Raw genomic sequence first — 18138 nt, 5'->3', positions numbered from 1 at the left:
GAAAGAAAAAATATAGTATCATATGACTATAATTATTTAATAAACTGGTTCATTGAGGTACTGTACTTCTTTATTTTCATTGTCATGTTCATCCCGACTTTTTAGGGTCTTCCCATAGAACTCCTGGCCTTCTTATAATGTAACAAAGAATCTCTGTAGTATCTGTACATCGTCAGCTTTTTTGACACTCACGTGGTTTCTCGGTTTTATTACAGTTTTTTGATCAATGTCCTTTACTCTATCCATGTCAATTCCCTTCAGTTCAACAATGATCGGAGAGGAAAAGTACGTTGTTTCGACTTTGCAGATGACACTACATTGGTTCCTTTTCTTTCTAAAGAACAACCTGGCTTCAGACACTTTGAATGGTTGCTGCTCCTTTACTAATTCGTTAGCAGTGTTCTTGAAATACTAAAATGTCAGTCCTTTCCCAGAGCCGTACAGGTAGCGTGTTGCTCATTACATCGTGATAGTGTCGTCCATGAAGACGAATGCTTCGCCAATATGCTGCCGATATGGTTGCACTATCTGTCGGAGGATGGCATTCACGTATTGTACAGCCGTTCCATGACCCCCAGCGGCGTACATCGGCCCCACATGATGCCACCCCAAAACAGCAGGACAGTGTGTCAAGGCGTTCAGCCTGAGCGGGTTGTTCCAAACACGTCTCCGACGATTGTCTGGTCGAAGGCATATGCGACACTCATCAGTGAAGATAACGTGATGCCAATCCTGAACAGTCCATTCGGAATGTTGTTGGGCCCATCTGTACCGCGTTGCATGGTATAGTGGTTGCAAAGATGGACCTCGCCATGGACGTCGGGAGTGAAGTTGCGCATCATGCAGCCTATTGCGCACAGTCTGAGTCGTAACACGAAGTCCTGTGGCTGCACGAAAAGCAGTATTCAACATGGTGGCGTTGCTGTCAGGGTTCCTCCGAGCCATAATTCGTAGGTAGCGGTCATCCACTGCATAGTAGTCCTAGGGCAGCCCGAGCGACGCATGTCCTGTCTCTTTGTATCTCCTCCATGTCCGACCAACATCGCTTTGGTTCACTTCTAGACGCCTGGACACTTCCCTTGTTGAGAGCCCTTCCTGTTACAAAGTAACACTGCGGACGCGATCGAACCGCGGTGTTGACCGTGTAGGCATGGTTGAACTGCAGACAACACGAGCCGTGTACCTCCTTCCTGGTGGAATGACTGTTGCTGATCGGCTGTCGGACCCCCTTCGTCTAATTGGCGCTGCTCATGCATGGTTGTTTACGTCTTTGGGTGGGTTTAGTGACGTCTCTGAAAATTCAATGGGACTGTGTCTGTGATACAATATCCACAGTCAACGTCTGTCTTCAGGAGTTCTGGCAGCCAGGGTGATGCAAAGCTTTTTTGATATGTGTATAACACACTTTTGCATTTTTTGCTGTTATTGAGTTTTGTGGAAACGGCCCTCAATTTCAAAAAGGCGGAGATGATGCAAATTATAGTTTGCTATTACATTCTACATCTACATCCATACTCCGCAAGCCACCCAACGGTGTGTGGCGGAGGACACTTTACGTGCCACTGTCATTACCTCCCTTTCCTGTTCCAGTCGCGTATGGTTCGCTGGAAGAACGACTGTCTGAAAGCCTCCGTGCGCGCTCTAATCTCTCTAATTTTACATTAGTGATCTCCTCGGGAGGTATAAGTGGGGGGAAGCAATATATTCGATACCTCATCCAGAAACGCACCCTCTCGAACGTGGACAGCAAGCTACTCCGCGATGCAGAGCGCCTTTCTTGCAGTCTGCCACTTGCTAAACATCTCCGTAACGCTATCACGCTTTCCAAATAACCCTGTGACGAAACGCGCCGCTCTTCTTTGGATCTTCTATCTCTCTCCTCTGTCAACCCGACCTGGTACGGGTCCCACACTGATGAGCAATACTAAAGTATAGGTGGAACGAGTGTTTTGGTAAGCCACCTCCTTTGTGGATGGACTAAATTTTCTAAGGACTCACCCAATGAATCTCAACCTGGCACCCACCTTATCAACAACTAATTTTATATGATCATTCCACTTCAAATCGCTCTGTACACATACTTCTAGATATTTTATTGAAGTAACCGCTACCAGTGTTTGTTCCGCTATCATATAATCGTACAATAAAGGATCCTTCTTTCTATGTCTTCGCAATACATTACATTTGTCTATGTTAAGGATCAGTTGCCACTCCCTGCACCAAGTGCCTATCCGCTGCAGATCTTCCTGCATTTCGCTGTAATTTTCTAATGCTGCTACTTCTCTGTATACTGTAGCATAATCCGCGAAAAGCCGCATGGAACTTTCGACACTATCTACTAGGTCATTTATATATATTTTGAAAAGCAATGGTCCCATAACATTCCCCTGTGGCACGCCAGAGGTTACTTCTCCCTCCCGTCCGCTCCACCTTCCTCGTGAAATTGGTCTTTTTCAATGTTTCGCAACTTTAAGCGCTCACGTACATAGCAGACTGTGAAAAATGAACACCTCTGTAGCATTGGCGTTTATCGTATTTCCGTGGTAAACATTGTAGACATGTCAGGAGTTCAACGACGAGCAGAAATCGTGCAAGTGGTTGTCCAGTGCGGCCTTACTTTTTTTGGCGCTGCGTGAAGTATGAGGTTATCAGTGGCCGAAGATAAGAGCTAATGTTCTTCGTTTTGGTTTCCGATGGTGGACCGCCGACACAAACGAGCAGCCATTGCTGATCAGAAGACACCCACATCTCAAATTATGACAGACGCTGTACCTGGTGTCAGATTGGGGCATCAGGCATCGATTGCTAGAAGCTGGGGTAGGTGTGGTGGTGCCGCTGATCACATTTATTCTCAACAGTTTCTCAAACCCATTTCCGATGGTGCTGTCGCTGTGGAGAATAATCTGCTTTGCGATCAGTGAAGGTAATTTACCATCGTATCATCAGCAACAAAGCAACAAACAAGGGAACTCTACAGGTATAAATAAATGATCTTGATGAAACTTAGCAGATGTGTATAGAGGGGTCAAAATAGTGCAATACATATATTTTCGTCTTTGCCCAATTTCACTTTCAAGGAGTAAAACACACCCAGAAAGGTTATCTGCCGTATTAGATTTAGAGGGAATATCTTAGAAACTATGAAAAATAAAAAATGTTTCATATTCAAGTTGAAATGTAGTTAACGGTCATGACAACTATATAATAAATATCCCAAGATCATTAATTAATTTTGATAAATGAAAACTTTTGTTATTTCACAGATTATAGAGTTCTCACAGAACATCCACCCATGTAGTTTGTGAAATACCGTTTTTGGAAGATAGCGGTACACAGTGTCCTATCGGAGTTTTTTCAGCGTACCTAATTAAAGTATCAAAATGTTCATTATTATTCAAGTTATTCGTTTTACTTATTTTTATTTTATGTTTTGAATTGTTATTTTACGTTTTAAATTCAATACTATAATACAAAACCATTACAATAATGATAATCTGTGAAGAAATGCGCGTTGAATGGACGAAGTTACTTCTCATAATACGTGCGATGGACAACATACAAAACAAAATTCGTCAGAATTTCAAATTGTGGCGGGTGATCCTACAAGTATACCATTTATACCATGCAGATATCAGTACATTGGCAAACATTGGCGAAAAAATTTGATTATGTGTTAGTGATTACATGTTTATATTGTTTCTCAAGGTAAGACACATCGCAATCATTCAGTAGAACTAGATCTGAAAATCTTCTAACAATGACCTTCCAACATCGAAGGCCGTATGAATCCAATGGCTGTACCACCATCCTTTTCATAGTTTTAAAAGAAACTTATGGAGAATATAGACTGAGTTTTCGAGAATCTCTTACTGAAGCCAAAAACATCCTCGCGTCGGCATAGAAATGTGATTAACTTCTGACCACGTCAAAAGGTATTTAACAGAAGTTTTCTTTCCCAGTACGGGAGAAAAATCGGCGTTACTGTCACATTCTTGCGAAGGGCAGTGTAAATGAACCATTTTGAGCGTCGTACCAGAGGAAATGGAACTTGTTTATCTGGTGAGCTCAAAAGGCTCGACGGGATGGGTACAGCTGTTAGATGTATATATGCCTTTCTATGTTGGACGAACTTTGTGACTAGATTTTCAGACAGAGTTCTGCTGAATGATTATGATGAGAAGCACGTACAGCTGAAGTCTCATGCACATAAGCAAATCTTTTCGCCAAGGTTTTCCAGTGTACTAAAATATGCCTTGTACAAATCGGAATATTTAGAAGATTGAACACGACAATTTGAGAATCCAAAGGAATTTTTTTTAATATATTGTGTTGCTATCGTGTGTATTGTGTGAAGAAGTTTCGTTCATGTTATGTACATGGAGTAAGAAAAGTTATGTTTTTAGGATTTCTATACTAATTATGATTATTACAATGAGTTTGTATGATAATGAGTTATTTATAATTCTTAATTAACAAAAACATGTGTGAAATGGTAAATTTAAGACACGAATTAATGCGCAAAATAACAATTCAAAACATAAAACAAAAATCGGTAAAACAAATAATTATAATAGTAATAATGAACGATTAGATATATTAAATGTGTTGAAAATATTCTGTTTTTAGGGATCTTGGCTTCCCATGACAAGGGCCTTCCTATCCAGGCACATGTGAACATGAACCAGGATGTCTGTTTCAACATTCTAGGGGACTGAGCATTGTTTTTTATTCTGTATCTTCATGCAGAGTATGCTTGGGCATTCCTCTCCTCACAGAAACAGCGATTCCCCTCTACACATCCAACGGAGCCAACTCCTTGTTTCTTACGCAATCGCCATTCACCAATTCCCTGACCATCCTGTGTACCCTGCGCTCTTCTCCAATGAGGGATGTCTCGCTCCTAACACCGCCCATGGTTGGGATTGCCGGTTGCCATGCATTTCACTTCCCTCTGTCGGATCTCCATCTCCACTCATTGGACTGCACCCCATGTCTTTCCTCCCGTACCCCCCTCGGATGGTGCCTAGACCACGGATTGGGACTGTTCTATTCCAGGGTCCTAAGGTCTGTCACTCCTATGGTTTTCTGGCTCCGTGTTTGTGCCATCCTTTCAGAGTTCCAGGGTGCCACCATCTTTTACACTGATGGTTCTAAGACTATTGATAAGGTGGGATACGCTTTCACGTCCCCTACTGGCTTCAAGCACCATTTATTGCCGGGATCATGTAGTGTTTTCACAGCAGAGCTTCTAGCCATTCACAGGGGCCTCCTTTTTGTTTCTCAGGCCTCCCTCCACAGTGTTTTTTATTTGTTCAGACTCCATGGCAGCCTGCCGGCTATAGACCGATGCTACTATCATCACCCTTTGATCTCTGCTATCCATCACCTTCTCTCTGCCCTTGAGAGTGCCGCCTGTTCACTTGCGTTTCTCTGGGTCCCAAGTCATGTGGGAATGAATTGGCTGACAGTTTGGCTAGAGAAGCAGTTCTTGCTCGCCCATTTCCTTTCATGATTCCAGCTGCCGATATGCGGATCTACGTCAAATATCTCTTTGCCCAACAGTGGAATGCCATCTGGAGCGCTACTGCTCATAGTAATAAACTCCGCACAATCAAGGAGTCTACTGCAGTTTGGCGCTCTTCTTTCCGCTCCTCTCGGAAGGAGTTTACTGTTTTTTTGCCGTTTACGCATTGGTCATACTCAGCTTACCCACTGTTTCCTCCTACGTAACAACCCACTCCCACAATGTGGTTGTGGAGCCAGACTGGTGATATCTCACAAACTGGTGGAATGTCCCCTTGTTTCGGCCCTTTGTGTTAAGTTTAAGTATAGTCTTCCCAATTCCTTAAATTTTATATTAGCAGACGATGCACAGATGGTTGAACTGGTCCTCGGTTCCTCAATGAAAGTGGTTTTCATTTCCAGATATAAGGTTCTCCTTTAGTATTGGAGCAGGAGCAGATTGGTTGTGGTTAGGAGTTCTTTTGCTGTCTTCTCAGCCTGTGACCCCATGACTGCCCCCCTTTTTTTCCAGTTTTCAGATTTGGTCTCACCATTATTGTGTGTGTTTAATGTTAATTATGTTATAATGTGACTCCCCTGGCTGGATCTGTCCACTTTTAGCAGACATATTTCTTCTGTAACTCACTTTGGAATCTGAGGACTGACCACCTCGCCGTTTGGTCCCATAACCTCTCTCAATCAATCAATCAATCAATCAATCAATCAATCAATCAATCAATCAATCAATCAATCAATCAATCAATCAATCCATATGAAACTGGAATCAGGTCTGTCTGTTGCCAGAGACTCTGCTCCAGGGCCTGATGAGATTCATTATGCCATGCTCCGTCAGCTGTGCTTCTCTCTTTTGCCAGTCAGACCAGGTTTGATGGACATACTCCACGACTTGGAAGGAGGCAATATTAATTCCATTATCGAAACTACGCAAGAACCATAGTGCCCCTAAGTTACTGGTGTGTAGCTCTTACAAGCTATATAGGTAAAACTCTTGAATGCATGGTCAAGTGTTGCCTCGTCTGGCTGTTAGAATCCGGATGTAAACTGAGCTGCTCGCAGTGCAGTTACAGGCACCACTTAATTCTACTGAAAACGGAGATACACGAGTGCTTCTTACGCCAGAACCTATTGGTTTGTGTGGTTTTTGACCCCGAAAAAGTATACATTACTTGGCAGTGTAACAACATTTGCTAACTTCATGAATGGGGACTACATGGACATCTGCTGCTGCTTATCCAATCCTTCAAGGATCGGTGCTTTCGATATTGCATTGGCGAGACGTTGTCTGACTGCTGTGTTAAAGGGAATGGGGTTCCCCAAGGCTTTTGGATACTGACTGGAGCATTTCAGACCAGCTCAATTCAGACTCAATGTGGAGAGGCTGGTGAACCACAACTCTGGATTTGGCGGCGAATCCTTTTGGCTCAACAGGCACTGAAAATCTGTCACCTCAGTCACTGACATTCAGTGCAGTGGTCCAACCTAACTTTGTAAGACTGTTCAGGTACTGGCCGCTTGCGACCAAGCCATTCTGTATAAGTGCTGCTGACTGTCTCAAGGATTTGAATCTAACAGACCTCCCAGGGATTGAATGCGTTGCCACCTTGGTGTTTTCAGAGGTCCAAGGTAATTTTAAGCTTGATGCGATACTGGAAAACTTATACTCCAGATTACATATTCAGAACTTTGTTTCCTTCCATTTTAAGTATGCACTACAGTTTCATCATTTATACAGATGGATCCCAGCAAGAGAATGTCCTTGGTTGTTCTGCTGTTTTCCCCAATAAGGTTTTCAAAGTACATCTTCTGGAACAATTAACAAATTGTGATGTGAAGTTATATGGGATTATGATGGCACTGGAGAGGGTTCTGACACTACAAGGTTTCTTGTCTGTTCCGACTCTCTTAGTACTCTGCAAGCACTTCATCAAATGTATCCATTAAACCAGCTGATTCAACTCATCCATGAATCCTTACAGCAGCTCCAACACTGTGGCAGGAGGTGATCTTATGCTGGGTATCTGGCCCCATCAGAATACAGGGAAATGACATGGCCGACAAAGCAGCTAAGGAAGAATGTTGAGATGGTGTTGTTCATCGATGTCCCATCCCGTTGCACGCTGTCATCTCATTTTCTGGCAGACACATCATGTGTCAGTGAGAAACTGAATGGTTGGAGGCGACAGAAAATGAACTTTGATCGCTCAAATCGACCCTACAGGCATGGTGGTCTTCATGTCAGGCTCACTGCTGGAAGGAGGTTCTGTTTACCAGGCTGCACATCAGACATAGCCCTTTAACATATGGCTTCCTTCTCTGGTGGGAGGTTCCACCATTCACAGAGGTTTGTGATGCACCGCTTTCAGTTCAGCATATTTTGGCGATGAGTATCTTATATACTGGTGTCAGGGCAGCCCTCCCAGTCTCGATGATCTGCTCACCATTCTTGCCGATACTGATTCCAGTGCTACAAGGGTGGTGAAATTTTGTGAACTATCAGGCCTCATCCCTAAATCGGTGGGGAAGGGAACTAGACTCCACATGTGACTGGCATGCTGACGTTTCGTCAGGGTGCTGATGGCGATTGTGTTCAGCACGTGACAGACTAGGTTTGTCTTTTAAAAATAGGGTTACATAGTGTATTACAGCGAATGGGTACCATTTCGAACATTTGCTTCAGTAAAGTATGAAGATCTATGAGTGGCAAGGGACGTACCTAGAACAAGCACCCCGATGTTGAGAGGCCTGAGGAATCTCATTAAGAAAGCACCCTGAAGGGCACAAAACACTACTTCGTCCACGTCATTGTTCCTGGGTAACGCTAAATGTTGTTGCTACTGCATTATTAAACGAACCAATGATCTATTCCAACCGCTTTCTGTTTCGGTGCCAATTGTGAAGGTGATTAAACCAGTAATGTGGACATCATAATGCCTTGTAGTCTGGAGAATCATGATGGTTTACTATAAAACACTGGTGTCACATTACAGAATGTAAAAATACCGCCCTTCTGCCCTCCTAAGATCCTAATCTGTTGGGTAATTTCCTGAGATAATATGTCTCAATAGATTGTAAGCCGTTTGATTTGTGTCGAATGTCCACCACCTATCATGCAAAAATAAAATTATTCCATACAAAAGCTATGTATTTTTTTCTTTAGAGAATCCAAATCCGCAATAAATATTTGGAGTTCCTATTGAAGATTTCGAAGTTGATCCCCCTCCCACCATCTGGAGGTGGAGCAGGGAGGTTATGTGTAGTGTCATTGGATGTCCTCCTTCGAGATGAACAGCTTGTATTACAACCCTTTTTGTAATCCGGTGTGTAGTTTCCCATATATTACTCAGAACAGTTTTAATCGTCCCACCCAGTATATGCAGGGTAAACATCAATAAAAGCGACAAAATGAAGTGACGGATTCCTGACTGGAAATAGAGGAATAATGGTTCTATAAACATGTCTAGAAATGCATTGTTGTCACGGTAGATGAAAGTTCCTCTGACCGCGTGTGATGTGTTCCTTGTGTGTTGCAGGGCGTGTAATTGACGCAGCGTACTGCATGGCTACAATCAAACAAGTACTCTCACAGACACCGACCATATCACGCAACGTTTCAAGCCCCTTTTTGGGCATTTGTGTGATCATGGGTCCTTCAGATAGACGAACATGCAAGGAGGTGGCAGACTGTACGTACACCAGATTTGGGGGACTGGGTTCTACAGGATATCTATGCAGACCCTAGTACAAGCTCCAGGCAAGTGTCTCACTACATGGTTTAAGCCAAAGTACGATTATGTGTATCCTGCAAGACAGCTGCTACTATCCGTATCACCTGCAACGAATGCAAGGAGTATCAGCAGATGATTTTGTCGACCATCACAATTGCAGGATTTCTCATCAGTCCTCTTTACCAACGTAGCAATCTTACCAGAAATAGCTTCATAAAAGTGCATAATCGTCATCTATGAGCCATGGACAATCCTCGGGAAATGGTTGAGGCCCCTCATCAGCATCAGTTCATCAGGAATGTGTGGGCAAAGATTCTTGGTGACCACATACCCTTTCGACCTTTTATTATTACACAACACCTTGATGGAGGAACGTATGTGGACTTCCTGCAGAATACTCTGCCTAGGCTGCTTGAGGATGTGCATTTGGCATTACGACAGGTTATGTGGTTTCTGCATGATGGGGGCACCATGCCACTTCAGTATTAAGTTTGCCGACACGTAAGCATAATCTTCCCTACCCGTTGAATAGGACATGGAGGCCCTGCAGCTAAATCACACGACTTAACCCCTTGGTTTTTTACCTCTGGGGGCATTTAAAAAGCGTTGTATATGCTGAACCTGTTCCTGATGTGCAGACCCTTCAACAGCATGTTCACGACGCCTGTGGCTCTATTTTAAGACGGTCCGGAACTTGGGAAAGAGTGCAGTATGATGCGACGTGTGAATGCGTGTGTTGCAACCCATGGAGGTCACCTGGAATTGTGTAGGGCAGTTCATATAAGGAATCTGTACCAAGCTGGAGGTTTTTAGACCGATAAAGCTGGGCGTAGTATTCGTAAGAGGATCTCTTGTAAGATGCAAAAACAAAATTTTGTCAATTAGAAAAATTCCTACGGACACAGAAGATATGAAGATACTCTTTGCAGTGAAGAGAAAGCGTGTGATCTGCTTTTAAGGAAAAATTCAGGTAGATGGACTATCGGGAAGCTGTTAAATACTTTACCAGGCGATCGCTTGATCATTATGAGGTACGCTTCCCTTACACACTGCTCTGCAAAAGTTAAGGACGAGTTAAAGTGACATTACGTATTACATACTCGGTGTAAATGAAAGGCCGACCTTTGAGGCCGAGCGGTTCTAGGCGCTTCAGTCCGCAACCACGCTGCTCCTACAGTCGCAAGTTCGAATCCTGCTTCGGGCACGGATGTGTTTGATGTCCTTAGGTTGGTTAGGTTTAAGTAGTTCTAAGTTCTAGGGGACTGATGACCTCAGATGTTAAGTCCCATAGTGCTCAGAGCCATTTTTTTTGTAAATGAAAGAAAGCGACGGGAGCGTGTTGCCAGAGGTCGGCCAGTCGTGCACAGAAAGCTGGACGTCAGATGGCGTGAGGTTAGTGTGAATATAGTACTCGACACGAGGCAGTTGAAGGAGCAGGGGGGGGGGGGAGAGAGAGAGAGAGAGAGAGAGAGAGAGAGAGAGAGAGAGAGAGAGAGAGAGAGAGGCGATCAGCGAGCAGTTACGGTGAACTTCGGTAGTGGTCTCATTACATGATCTGAAGACATGTGGATAACTTCACACAGGTTTTAATCTACAGGGAAATGGGAAAAAGACGAAGAGTGACTAGTGTAACCCAGGAGCTGGTATTGCTCATAGCATTTTTCACGTGCGTGAGGGAGCGTTTCGAACCGCAAAAACTGCTGCCTGAAAGAGAGGTGATGGTCGACCACATCCAACTACAGCAGCAGACGACAGGCAGGCAAGAACGGACCAACTTCAAACAGTGGGTGCCATTGCAACCACGTTTAACAGGATTGCAAGGAATCCAATTTCACGCTCCGTTGTTGAACTGCGACTGTATCGGCGTGGTCTTTCTGCCATCTGCGATGATGCCAAGAGCGTAGGGACTGGACCATTGAGGAGTGGGGTCTCATGCACTTCCCAGATAAGAGCAGATTCAGTCTCAGCAGTGAGATATAGGAACCTGTAAGATCCAGGAACATCATCGAAGAAGATCGTTTCAGTGGTCCAGATGCTATGATGGGGTGAGGCTGAATGTCGCGTAGGGATACTGATCTCCGAATCTTTGAACACGGTACACTCATCGGTCAAAGTGGTTGTGACACTGCTTCCAAATGTGCATCTTCTCAGGGATGCATTCAGTCCCGACTTCATTTTTATGAACGTCAATGCGCAACCACAATGAACAGCGCAAGTGGAGCACCTCTTGGACTGAAGGGATATTCGGTGATTGAGCTGGCCTGCCCATTCCCCCAACTTAGAGCCCTTCGGGAAAATATGAAATGCGATCACTCAGCAGTAGTAAACTACACTTGTGGAGGAATGGAACGCCCTACCACAAGAAGTCCTTATTAACCTTCTGGCGCGTTTCACAGCATGCATTGCGGTCCGCGGTCATCACACGCACTATTAACAACCATGTCCCTCCTTTTGTAATGTCCAGGGGGCAATCATAAATTGAGGTGATTTAAGTATAATTATTATCTTTGAGTAAAAGTGACAGTTCTGTTCGTCTCATTGCGTATTGCTTTCGGCTACCTTCTGTACTATACTCTAGCAATTCTTTATATGTTGGTCCACGTTTGATCGAGCATTGTTACCTGCAGTTACACATCATGCGAATCTAGAATCGGAGAAAAGGGGGAGGGGGAGGGGTTTTGGGGAATGGAATATCTCTTAACAAAAGAAGAGTTTGGGTCCTCTACCAACAAATTGGTAAAATTTAGTGTTGCTTAAAGCAGTTTTTGGTAACTGTTTAGGGGTTAAGGGTAAAAAATTTATTTTAATAAATAATAAGACGCCTATTTTAAGTTAAATGATATTTATTGGTTTAGATAGTAGCTAAACTATTTTCCACTCTTATTCTTTTGTCAATATGTGTTTGAAATAAATTGTAACCTATATTGCTACATAATTATTTAAAAAAATAATTGAATCTGTTGGAGTAATATATTCGCTGATTTCTGAAGTCATTTTGTCCAGTGTAATATGTTACTCCATTGGGGGGAGGGGGGGGGGGGGGCTATAGGCCCCTCCTTGCCACCGCTCCTGGCGGAGACAGAGTAATTTAGTGTAAACTGTGTATGCGAACTTTAATTATACTTTAAATTTCGACCGTTTACATCGAATTTCTGCTGACGTGTTAGTGTGGCACTCCAGAAGTTCTTCGTGGTATAAAAACCGCGTGGCAGCACAGGCGCATTCCGGACTTTTGAGTTCTTTCGTTTTTTATAACGAAGAGTCATTTTAAGAAGTTTTACTATTCTGCATTCCTCAACTGATTGGATATTAGATTTCGATAGATTTTATAGTAGTTTGTTTCGAGCATGAACTGGTGCATTCTGTTGAAGAGCATGTCAGTTATTAGATCATTAACTGTGTTTGTCGTTTCAGTTTCTCATTAGCTGCATCCTATTTAATAAATTCTAGTGCAAGCGTCGGTGTTCTGGTTTGGGATAATAGTTCACGTTTTGTCTTACGCAGTTGTGAATATTCATAGAGCACACATTTAGAGGCTTGGAGATGAACTGAGAGAATAAACATTTAATTATTATTAAGTAGAACTGTAGTGCCACGGGTAATTACATCTTCAATTATTTCACACCCTACTGATCCAATAAATTCATTTCAGTGAATCTAATTCAAATGAAAACATTGTGTGTAAACAAACCTTGAGTTAGAGAGACTGGAAGAATTCTGTGCGCTGTTCTGATCTAAAGATACTCCGAATGGAAAAGAGACTAGAACATATACGACCGTTCTATGTTTATACGAAGGTTGGAACTTAAATAGTGGCAACTATTTTTTCACAACTCATACAAAAAGAGTTACATGTTTGCACCTGTTACTGTCCTTCAAAGTAGTCACCAGCGTTGTGTAGAACCCGTTGCCAGCGATGTGGTAGGCGCAGTATACCGTTAACAGAGCCTGTTCTGTTGGTGCGAATGGAACGGTCTACTGCCTGTCGAATTTCTGGAATAGTTCTGAAGCGAATGCCACGAAGTGGTTCCTTCATCTTTGGAATCAAATCAGTCACAACGACTTAAGTCCGGGGAGTAATGGGACTAATTCCCAGTCCCATCGACCGAACAGAGCAGCCACAGCTTACGCTGTATGCGCCAGCGCATTGTCGTGTAAAATGATGGATGGGTTGCGCAGAAAGTGTCGCCGCTTCTTTCGTAAAGCTAGTCGCAGGTGATGCTCCATAAACGAACAGAAATACTGTGCATTGACAGTCATTCAATCTTAATCCAACTCCGTTGTTCCTGTTTCGAAAACATAGTAACACCGTTAGGTTAGACAGCTCACTCAAAAGTGATTTTGTTTCCCTCGATTGTGCGCACGCCGGTGACGTGGGACGGGCGAGTCCATTTGCTCGTAGGTAAGGTAGGTATGTCAACAACGTGTGCTATCAGCGACAATAACAGATTCCACTGCATAGTGTCTCCACAGCAGTGGTGCCAGTATTTAAGTTCCAACCTACGTAGTTTAATAGTGTAAAAAACAATGGACGGCACTCGAATCATTTATGGAAAACTTGAGAGAACGCAAGGGAAAAGAAAGATTTCATATTTTCAAAGATGGCCGCTACGAGGCGAACGATGTGCCAAATCCACGAACGTCGCGTTTTCAAGAGGTCCTTATGAACAGCCTAATCTACGCCACTCAGCTCGTGAAATATCACGGTTGATAGAGGGTAACAGTTCAATGATATTACGACATTTACATATCTTGAACATGATTTTTTAAAAAATGGGTTATGTCATAAAATGTAAATGTCATGTGACTAGGGCCTCCCGTCGGGTAGACTGTTCGCCGGGTGCAAGTCTTTCGATGTGACGCCACTTCGGCGACTTGCACGTCGATGGGGATGAAATGATGATGATGATAACACAACACCCAGTCCCTGAGGGGAGAAAATCTTCGACCCAGTCGAGAATCGAACTCGGGCTCTTAGGAGTGGCATTCTGTCGCGCTGACCACTCAGCTACCTGGGGCGGACGATTGTCATAATACCATGGATCATTCCTTTTCGGGGAGGTTAGCGGCGAAGAAATTTGGAAAATAAGTTAGTAATAGTACTAGCAGCAGTAGTAGGGAGTAGTAGTAATAATATTAGTCCCATACTGAGGGAATGAGAGTAGGGGAGCAGTTGCAAGAGTGCTGTATCGCCGCTCATGGCAAGGCCCTAGTGGAGGTGCTTTGCTGTTGCCTTCCTCCACCTGTTACGAAGTGTTCAAAATGGTTCAAATGGCTCGGAGCACTATGGGACTCAACTGCTGAGGTCATTAGTCCCCTAGAACTTAGAACTAGTTAAACCTAACTAACCTAAGGACATCACAAACATCCATGCCCGAGGGAGGATTCGAACCTGCGACCGTAGCGGCCTTGCGGTTCCAGACTGCAGCGCCTTTAACCGCACGGCCACTTCGGCCGGCTGTTACGAAGTGTAAAGTATGTACCTGCGTTGTGTGGATGACTGTGTTGCGATGAGTGCTTGTACAGTGTAATACTGTTTGTGTTATGAATGAAGGAAAGGTAGCGAGTGAAACATGGTGCCGGCACTTAGCCTATTCCTTTCGAAAAGCACAAAGGGGGGCCGCCAGAATTAACGTTGCCATCCGACGGACGGATCAATATCAAGTGTGAGATGGCCTCATCTCATACGCCACCATCTCGCTTCTCCTTGCCGGACAAAATACTCACAGCGAAAATCTGCTACCAGCAGGATTCGAGCCTGCTTACCTCCGAGTAGAGAACCACCGCACAGGGGTGCGTTAGCGACTTCGGCTACGGTGGCGGTAGTTACGGGCTGGTAGAATAAAAAAGATGTCATGTCGTACATTCCGTAGCCCTCATGGTACATGTCTTCATGTCTGACTTTATTATTCCTAGCGAATACAGTCAGAGGAAATTTTCATTAAATTCTTCTTCGTTGTAGACCACGCCATGTAGTAATGCGATGTATGAACGTTGCAATTGGCCTTCATTTAACATTCTGCCTTCGCTCTTCCGACTATGTTTCGTTAGTAGGAGCTAACAAAAAAGGTCGCCATAGATTGGGTATTATGAATGGAGAGGCAGGTACACAATGTACTGATTCTCTCTAATCACACCGGACACTGCAGGAACAGTACCACGTCACAAAAGCCGTCATCTGTTAAGCTGCGAGCCCATCCCAGCTGCTAATGCCATTTAGGTTCTTATTTGTCAATTGAAGACGCACGGAGTCCTTTCCCTTGAAGTCGGACCATTTTATTTTGACCTCGGCTATTTTCCGCCGTAAAGCTGCAACAACAAACAAATGTTGGCTACCAAAATTTCATCTGAAATTACAATCAATAAAGAAAATCAGCTCCTTTCCTCTCCACTCAAAACATCCAATCATATGTTGAATCTCACTAACTCTCAGTTTACGAAAATATACGGGAAGAAGTGCGATTGTTGCCACAGAAGTATTACATACTCCCTCTTACCTGCAACACGGTCGAAACCGGTTATATATCGTTTTACAACATGGCGTGATTTTATAGAAAATAGAAATTGACACTAGTCGCTTCTTAAACCACAAAAATTCTTCTCAGGCCTAATCTACCCAACGCAGCGTTCGGACAGGGCCATAGACAACGAAAGATAACATATTAAAGACTAATTTCCGTATACTGTTGATATCAAATGAAAACTTTCCTACACTTCATAGACTCTTACCACATAGTTTCGCACTTAAGATAAGAGCGTTTGTTTAAAGTACATCGCTTACGAGCCTTGTTACAGTGTTTACAATAACGACTGAGAGCTAGTCTTGTATCAGTAAACGTGGAAACATTATGTGGCCGCCACGATATGCAGTGGGAAACATGTACGTACGAGTGCGGTTGTGTAAGCTCGTGCGATTTTTCCTTCTCTTTGGGTCCTGAAGAACAAGTTGCCCGGACGTTATAAAAAGCCTGCCCAATCTTGGGCCCACCGGTTCATCACTGCCGTGTCCTTGCAGCGAGTTCAGAGGAATTCTAGATCGGCCAATGAAAGATGTTTATCTGAAACTGGAATTCAGATGGTCGAATAGGTAGATCTGAAGACTCTCCTTCCCCACTCAGGAACACATAGCGAAAAAGCAGATTATAAAGGGTGTCTCAGGGGGGAAGTCAGTACTGAGCAATGTGACAGGAGCGATCTGTCGAAGAAAAAGTGCAGTAAACATGGATTCCAAAATGCATGCTGTAAGAGCTATGACCAGACCAGTTGTTCGGTAGAAATATATTTCACAGTGGTGAAGATGAACAAGTGATCTTAGCTCTGAAGGTATGCATCCTCGAGTCCATTTTTGCTAGACTTTTTTGCTTCGAATGATCATTCCTGTCATATCCCTGGATACTGACCATTCTTCTTGGGACATCCTGCATACGGCAACTAGCTTAGCGCCCTCTGCTTCGCTCTTGTAGAGCGTATGGCCTGCTGAGATTTTTTGTTTTTATTTAATCGTAATTTTTATGTTGTGCACAAACTGCAAAATTATCTAAGCTTTACCATCCTAATTAAGGCCATATAAGTAAGGTCTTTCCCGAATGTATTTCTGACCAAATTACGATTATAGTAGCTGAAATCAGAAGTTTTTGTTGATCATGCCTTTCGCATTCTTGTGGAGATGCTTCCATAGCAACTGCCATTCCCTAACAAATAAGTCTTTATATCTATCCGTGAAGTGAACTAGCAATTTTCATAAATTTAGCTTTAAATTTTTTTAATATAACGAAATGTTTTCTTAAATTCTCATCTCCTATTGCACTGCCTTAGGGGTTGAATTCCAGGAACACTGAAACACATTATTATCCATCAGGTTACCCATTTTTATTATTTCATTTCTAACCGAGAAATCACATACCAGTTGTCGTAGATGTAGCCTTAAAAATCCATTAATAGTTCTTTATTAATTTTTTCTTTTAAAGAAAGTCGCCAACTATTTTACCCCCTTAGTGGTTGAATTTCCAAAAATGCTGAAACACATTTTTTTCTGACTGAGAAACCAAACACCAGTTTTCTTAGTTCTAGCTTCAAAGTTCCCGTAGTAGCAACATACTTTCAAGAAACCTTTCACTCCTCTCCACTCCCTTAGGAATGGAATTTCGGACAATCCCTTTCCAAACTTCAAGTTTCTACCCTTAGCGGTTTGGACTGGGCGATGGTAAGTCAGTGAATCAAGCTGACCCTATTTCACCTGCTTAGGAGCTGGATTTCCAAAAACAGTGAAACACGTATTTTTTTCATCTCTAGCCAGAAGCCAGACACCAATTTTCAAAGATTTGACTTTAAAAATGCTCTTGCAATGAAATACTTTCACAAAAAGTTTCGTCCCGAAAGGGGTTGAATTTCCAAAAACAGTGCCGTGCGTATGTTTTATTTCTAACGGAGAAGCCAAATGCAAATTTTCATAGACTTGGCTTTAAAAGTGCTTTCATAACAAAATATTTCCGTAAAAGATCTCATCCCCTGCTTCACCGCATTAGGGACTCAATTTCCAAAAACACTGAAACACTTATTTTTTTATTTGTAAGCGAAAAGTCAAATACCAATGTTCATAGATGTAGATTTAAAAATACTTAAGCAGTTCTTTAATAAGAATATATTTTCAAAGTCAGTTTTCACTCACTATTTTACCTCCATGGGATTAAATTTCCAAAAATGCTGAAACACGTATTTCTTTATTTCTGACCCAGAAACGAAGTATCTGTTTTCGTAGGCCTAGCTTCAGAACTGACGTAATAGTGAAACTAAAAAAAAGAAAAACATTGATCCCTATTTCATCCATTAGGGTTGGAATTTCGCAAAATCTCTTCTTAAACGGCCCCTGAGGTATACGATCCACACCTTC

At 43.0% G+C, this 18138-nt stretch overlaps 1 protein-coding gene across 4 annotated transcripts in view; it reads left to right on the top strand.

Annotated features, from left to right (window-relative positions):
* The window catches only part of LOC124711441 (sepiapterin reductase), a 183983-nt gene that overhangs the window by 38362 nt on the left and 127483 nt on the right, over positions 1–18138 (top strand). Inside the window, exon 2 of one of the 4 annotated variants that reach the window (XM_047241517.1) lies at positions 9054–9274. The exons of 2 other annotated variants lie outside the window; for them this stretch is intronic. The gene's annotated coding sequence lies outside the window, so the exon portion shown is untranslated. Of the gene's footprint in view, positions 1–2751; positions 2924–9053; positions 9275–18138 lie in introns of those variants that run through there. One more of the 4 variants, XM_047241518.1, reaches the window with a different exon arrangement.

The sequence above is a fragment of the Schistocerca piceifrons genome, chromosome 8 (genome assembly GCF_021461385.2).
Source record: "Schistocerca piceifrons isolate TAMUIC-IGC-003096 chromosome 8, iqSchPice1.1, whole genome shotgun sequence".
Classification (NCBI taxonomy): Eukaryota; Metazoa; Arthropoda; class Insecta; order Orthoptera; family Acrididae; genus Schistocerca; species Schistocerca piceifrons.
This window is presented reverse-complemented; position numbering and strand designations above follow the sequence as displayed.